The sequence below is a fragment of the Nothoprocta perdicaria genome, unplaced genomic scaffold (assembly GCF_003342845.1).
Source record: "Nothoprocta perdicaria isolate Ctin4 unplaced genomic scaffold, notPer1 scaffold_342, whole genome shotgun sequence".
Taxonomy (NCBI): Eukaryota; Metazoa; Chordata; class Aves; order Tinamiformes; family Tinamidae; genus Nothoprocta; species Nothoprocta perdicaria.
In genome coordinates, this window is record NW_020455580.1 from 52,291 (window position 1) to 58,645 (window position 6,355).

Here is a 6,355-nt window from a genome sequence, read left to right on the forward strand (position 1 = left end):
ATGGCCCTGCACAGCTACAGGCTCCCAGCTGGCCCAACTGGTTGTTTTCCAGAGCTCCTACCGGCTTGTCAGTGCAGCCAGAAGAAGTTTCCTAAGAAAATGGCACCAAGCAGCCCAGCAGCTCCTCTCTGCTCCCTCCCAAGCCCCTGTAGGACCCCACAAGCATCCCAAGCAGCAAGATGGGAAATTAATCCATGTGACCAAGAATCCCAAGGCCACAGGCCTGCGAACACCACAAGGACGGAAGAAACAATCCCAAAGTTCACCCTGCAAGAGAGCCGGTGCCACAAAAGGGCACGAGGAAGACAAAACATCACGGAGGTCGGTCCTGCCTGGCCTTTGGGGCTACCCTCTTGCTCCTCAGCAGCTTCCATCAGGCAGCAGCGGCAACTCGCAGCGAGCCCGCAGCCACACAGCCCGTGTCTCCGCACGAAACGAAGCTGAAGCATGGCTCAAGAGCACCCAAACACCTTGCTGATGCGAGCTAGAGACCCACAACGCTGAAGTCCCGGGCTGTATGGCTCCGTGGGGTTGTAACTGCGACGCCGGCTGTGTCTACCTCCTGCAGGCAGGGCCGGCACGCGGCCGGCTGCAGCTGCCCGTCCCCACCACGCCGTCATCGAGCCCCACGTCACTCACAGATGAACCTCGTTCTCCCCTACAACACTTAAAACAACCCCTCTTCCTCCTCCTGCTGCGAGGACAGCCCGACAATAGCCCCAAGCAACTAAACGTGGCAGGAAAAGCGAACTGGAGCTGTGAACACCTCGCCAGGGTCCCGAGCCCCCAGGGGAATATGACTCCCCAGCGGACGGCTCCTGGCCACCAGCATTGGCGAAATTCGGAGCAAGAAAACGCCAGCAACAAGGAGACACGGCTACTAGGAGCAGAGGCCTTCTCCAGATGAGAGGGCAAGAGCAAAACCTCCTGCGGGCCGTGCAGCAGGGCTTGGTGCCAGCGAGCGGGGACGGGGCTCCAGGAAAGCTGCTCTTACTGCTCTCCCCTCCGCGGGAGACGTGGCCAGCGCTGCCCGGTGCGTCCCCGGCGGGGAACCCAGCGCCCTGAGGGCGACGCTGAACCCAGGGCACGGCAGCGCTCTGCTCCTCGCCGCTGGAGCGCGAGAGGAGGCAGTCCGGTGCTCCCCTTCGGGAACGCTCCTTGCAAAGCGCTCCAAAGTTTGCTGGAAGGCGGTGCAGCGCAGCAGGATGAGCCTCCCGGGCTCAGGAAGGGGTCCTACCTGGACCGAATCTGCCCATGTTAAAACCCACCACAAAGCCCATTTCCGAGCTGCATTTTGCGATGTACGCTCACGCCTGGCTGGCTGCTGGTGCCTCCACCCTCCTTCTCCCACCCCATAAACACTGAGCAACTCCGGACAAGACAGGGCACCAGCACAACAGCTTCATAGCCATGAGACTACACACGTGGCATTGGCTTTTTCTAAACGGTGGAAAGTCCTCCCGCCCAAGCTTCTGCAGTCCTGCAAAAGCTGGGAATCACCTTATCTCCCCCAAGCAGCACGTTAAAACCCCAGCTAAGAGAAGGGAGCTGCCCGCTCTGCTCCTTGGCCCCAGCTCATTGACCTCCTTGCAAATGCCAGCAACAACACTGAAATTAACTTTTTCCCCCAGTACTTCTTAGGTCCAGTTTCAGACGGGAGGGCTACACAAGCCCCAGCGATCGTGACACCCTGACACCCCTTCAGGTGCTTCTGACAGCAGATCAAGGAAGCAGAATGAAGGGCAGAAATCCCAAGAGGTCTCTGTGGCGCGCCTGGTAAGTGACCTAAAACCAGCTGGTTTTGCTTCCAAAGGGCTGCAGGAGCAGCAACTAGATGGTCTCCGGTCGAGCAAGACACAGTGTGCTGGGAAGCCAGAGCTAACGTCTCCAATCAGGTCCTCAAGTATCCACGTCTCCTGCGTTCGGGGGGGCTGCACTCTGATGACTTTACTCCTCCACCAGCTCCGGGATGGAGAAGGAAGGGAGCGCGAGCTGTAGCCCGCGCGCTGCGGATGGAAGGCGGCATCGCCTCGCTGGCGCGGGCGACGCAGCAGGGCTCTGCGAGGACAAGCAGCAGGGACGGCGCAATTACCAACGGTGCCCGAATGCATCTGCACGCGGGGGCCCGAATTAAGGTTGCCCGGGCAACTGTGGATCTGACATTTCCCGATCGGAGCGCCAGGCTCGTCAAGCTCCGCGGGGCTCCGCGCTGCAGCCGCTTCGCCTGCGGTCGCTCGGGAGGGCACAGGCTGCAGCAGGGGCAGCTGCAGAGCCGGAGCTGTCACCACAGTGACCCCCAGCACTGTGACAGCTCCCAGGGCCATCGTGCTCCATCCTGGTCCAGGCAAAGGCCAAAGACTCAGATGCTCTGCTTGCCTACTGCATGACAGAAGAAGCCGCTCGCCGCCCAGGCGATCCCCTCGCGCTGTTCGGATGCTCCGGCTAGGTGACAGGATGGCATTTTCCATCATCTCCTCCAGCAACAGAAGCAGAAAAACTGCAGTTAATGGCTACATTCAGCCCTGATGTCAGCCCACACAAGACTTCAGCATCTTTTGTGGCAGAATTCAGAAGGAGCCGAGTCAGCTGCCCCTCTCTCCACACAGCTCCCCCAGAGCCAGGCTGCTCTGCTAAACTCACACTAGCTCCCTCTCAAACACACTGCAGGCTTTTTTGCTATATTCAAAATCATTCGGGTGAAAAGGCAGTGCCTGAAGCACAAAGCCAGGGTACCAGGGCAGCTCTCTTCACAGAACAGTCACCTCTCCGTGGCACCTGGACACCTTCAGTACATTCTTCTCAGGCACCTGAGTATTTTTCCTGCATTTATCTAGCACATCAACGCACAGTTAGGTCCCTAATGCAGTGCTAAGGCTTGTCTTCCTCTATTATTTATGTTCTCTGTAAGGAGAGAAAGGGAAAAAAAAGGCAAAATTAAAGGGAGAAGCGTTAAATACGCATTGCACAAAACCCAAGCCCCTTGACAAAGGCGGATGCTCAAAATTCGCCGCGCGTGGTCGGTGCTGCACACTCGCAAACTGGGCTCGCAGGCATCGCCCGGGCGGGATTTCAATGCTCCCCTCGGATGGCAAACGAGGGACGAGCAGGGGCACGAGGCTCCTACCGACGCTGACCCTCCCAAGCGAGCTCCCAGGGAGCAGAGACCCGCACAGGTTGTGTGCGCAGACACACGGCCACCGCAAACACCGCGCTCAACGCAAACCGGAGGCTGCACAAAGCTGCCGCCGCTGATGCACCACTAAAATGGTTTTTTGCACCGTACACCCGGGAATGACACAGATGGCAGCTACCCAAGAGAGAGTTCTCAGTTCGGACAGAGAAATCCTAGGTCAGAGTTAAGGCTGTTTGCACTGTCTTTACCTACAAACATCCAAGCAGCCTTTTTTTTTTTTTTCCCTCTCTCCTCCCCTCTAAGAAATAAGATACTCCGCATAACAGACAGGTCTGTTTCTATCCAAAGGACACCTGGAGAGATTCCTCACTTCATCAACAACCAACGTTGCTTGCCTTGGAGACAAAGCAGTTGTAAAGCAGCTCCCTAAATCACCAGTAAAACACTCCATTTCGCCTTCGAGCCCCTCCGAGCTAAGCCTGAACACAGTTTGTTCTCTCCTGGGGTGCAGCTTTTACCCTTCTTGCAAGCACACATACCCAAAGGTGGGCACGGTCATCTCGCCGCTTACTGCTTTTGGCAGAGGGCAAAGCAAGGCCTAAACACAAAGCAGGTGCTGCTCTTGCAAGCGGGAAGCAGATTCCCTGCCCAGAGGGTTCCTGAAGGGTAAGACCAGGCCAGGATAGGCGGCCAGCAGTGAGAGCGAAGGTGCACGCGCAGGATGCCTGCACCCCAGCACACCGGACGAGGGGAGCCTGGCGTGGACAGCACGGCATCTTGCAGGATGACTCAGTTCGGGGAGGCTCCTGCAGGAAGGACACACGCCCAGGAGCTTCCTGGCCGGCCGTTCCCACACCCCGCAGCACTGACCTTGTGTGCGCCGAGCAAAAACGTCGCGCCGGAGGAGCCCAGATCTCAGGCCTAGGCCTAACCACAGGGCCGCTGAGCAGCTGTGGGCACCAGGCAGGGTGTACAGAGCTGCGCATCCCTACGTGGCGATCCCTCGTCTCCACTGCCTCTGGCACGCAACAGCTCATTGAGGACAAGGGGGAAAAGGGACCCCACAGAGCTCAGGAATTGGCAGATGTCACCAAAGAGGACAAGATCCAAGCACCCTGCCAAGGTGGGTCCTCGTGTGGTGGATCCTCCCGGCGCTGCAAGCCAGCAGGTCGCAATAGCCACCCACCTGATCCTTCCTGCAGGTGAAGCCATGCAACCGGCTGAAGAAACAACCCCATCTCCAAGCCCACCAGGCACCCACGTGTCCCCATGCTCTCTGCAGCAGGAGGTCTCTCTCCCAAATGAGGCAGATCCTCTCTCTCTCTGCTGCATTGAGGGGCATCCTGGTAACACTGCTCCTCATTCCTAACCCAAAACAGTGCCCACAAGACGATTTTTCAACGGTTACTTTTCTCAGGCGAGTTGCATGAGGCCAGTCCACCATCTCCTGCTGCAAGTAAAAGGACTGAGGAGAGCACACAGAGAGAGAAGGAGCTGCATGGGGCACTCCTTGCACAGAAACCTCAGCTTTACAGCAGAGCTTGCCCTAAAAGCACAGGGGCACAAGATGCAGCCGATTCCCCGTAAAGAAATGAAAGGCGAATGGAGCCACACCAAGCTGGGCACGAGGCTCACACAAGAAGGCTGCTGTTGACAAGCTGTTTCTGCCTCGCCATGCACGGCAGCGTGGCCTGAGCGGGCACGGGGCTCCCAGGGGACGTGTCCCCATCCTCAGGGTGCCGTGCCCGTAACACCCACAACACAGCCCTGGCCAAACCATATGACCAGGCTCTCTGCAGCGGGAATCAGCGCTGCTCCTTCCAGCCCTGTCCATGCCTGTCCTCCCCACTTGGAAGGGCTGCAAAGTTTATTACCACGTTTGTCACTGTCAGGTCTTCAATGAAGGCGTTAAATGAGCCTCAGCAGCACTGACCCAGGCCAGAGCCACACAGGCTGCCTCAAGCAGATTGCTGCTCCTACCCCATGCTCACAGCTGAGGTACCACCCTTCCATTCCCGCTCCGCAGCACTAGGCAGTGCCACACCAGCACGTCTCAGTCATGAGCAAGAAGTCTGTCCGCTCCAGCACAGCTTTGCCTGTGCCTAGAATTAAATTTCTCCTTTTGCCTTCTGCATCATCACAACTCAAGGTCAACAGCCAGGAGCCTGATGGAGTCCCGCTCACTACGAGCGCACATCAGGGGTGTCAGCAGCCATCAAGCAGGCTGCCCTCCATCTTCCTGAGAGACGATGAGCCTGGATTGAGCTCCAGGCAAAACATGGCCTTCGAGGAGGAAGGGGAAGCCCCAACAAACCACCTCCTGAGCACCCAGGGATGCTCAGGGCTGTATTCTCACCAGAGGAGCCTAGGTGGGCTCCCAGGTCCCTCCCTGCTGGGCCACATGCAGCCAAGGACGGATCTCAAGGCCATGAGAAAGGACCACCAGTCTTCCCAGCAACTGGGGAGCCTTCTCCACAGCTGAGTCCATCTCAGGGACAGCAAATGTGAGGCAGAAAAGCACATCAAGCTAGATGCTGTCCACGTCTTTGGAGAGAGACGAGCTCTGTCTTTGTCCACCAGGTACCAGAGTCCTCAGGAATCACAACCCTCCTCCCCACAGAGGCATGTGGATCAGGAGATAATCTAATCACTGTCTGCCTCGGTTAAGACCAAGGGCCATCTTCAGCCTCATGCTATTAGCTGCGTTTCTGCAGATGCCTCACAGCTTTGGGACTCTTCTTTCCAGCTTTCTTTCCAGCGTCTGCCTGGTCTTCTGACACTCAAAAAGAGCCAGGCTGCAACAAGGAATACCTGTTTCTAATGTGTTCAAAATGCTCCCTAGCTGATTTTGCCTGGCACTTGTTTAATCAGGATGTCAGGTCGTGCCAAGACCCAGGATATTGTTATGATATCAACAGTTTTCCCTCCGTCAACCAGCTCTGCGATCCCGTCAAGTTCACTTGACAAGCCCCATCTTGCACGTCGCGGTGCTGACGGGCACTAATTACCCCTCCTGCCTTTCCTTGCACCGTCCCCCCCGCCAGCTCCTCCGTGCTGAGGCCCAGCGCCGGCAGCTGCTGCCCCGGCGTGTTCATGCCCTGACTTCTTCCCCAGCACGAGCCATAATCTCTCCCGCAGCTCCAAGGTGTCCCCTGCTCCCGCCCCTCACCTTGCTGGTGACTTTCCTCCCTTCACAGGAGTTTTGCAGCCTGTCGGCAGCAG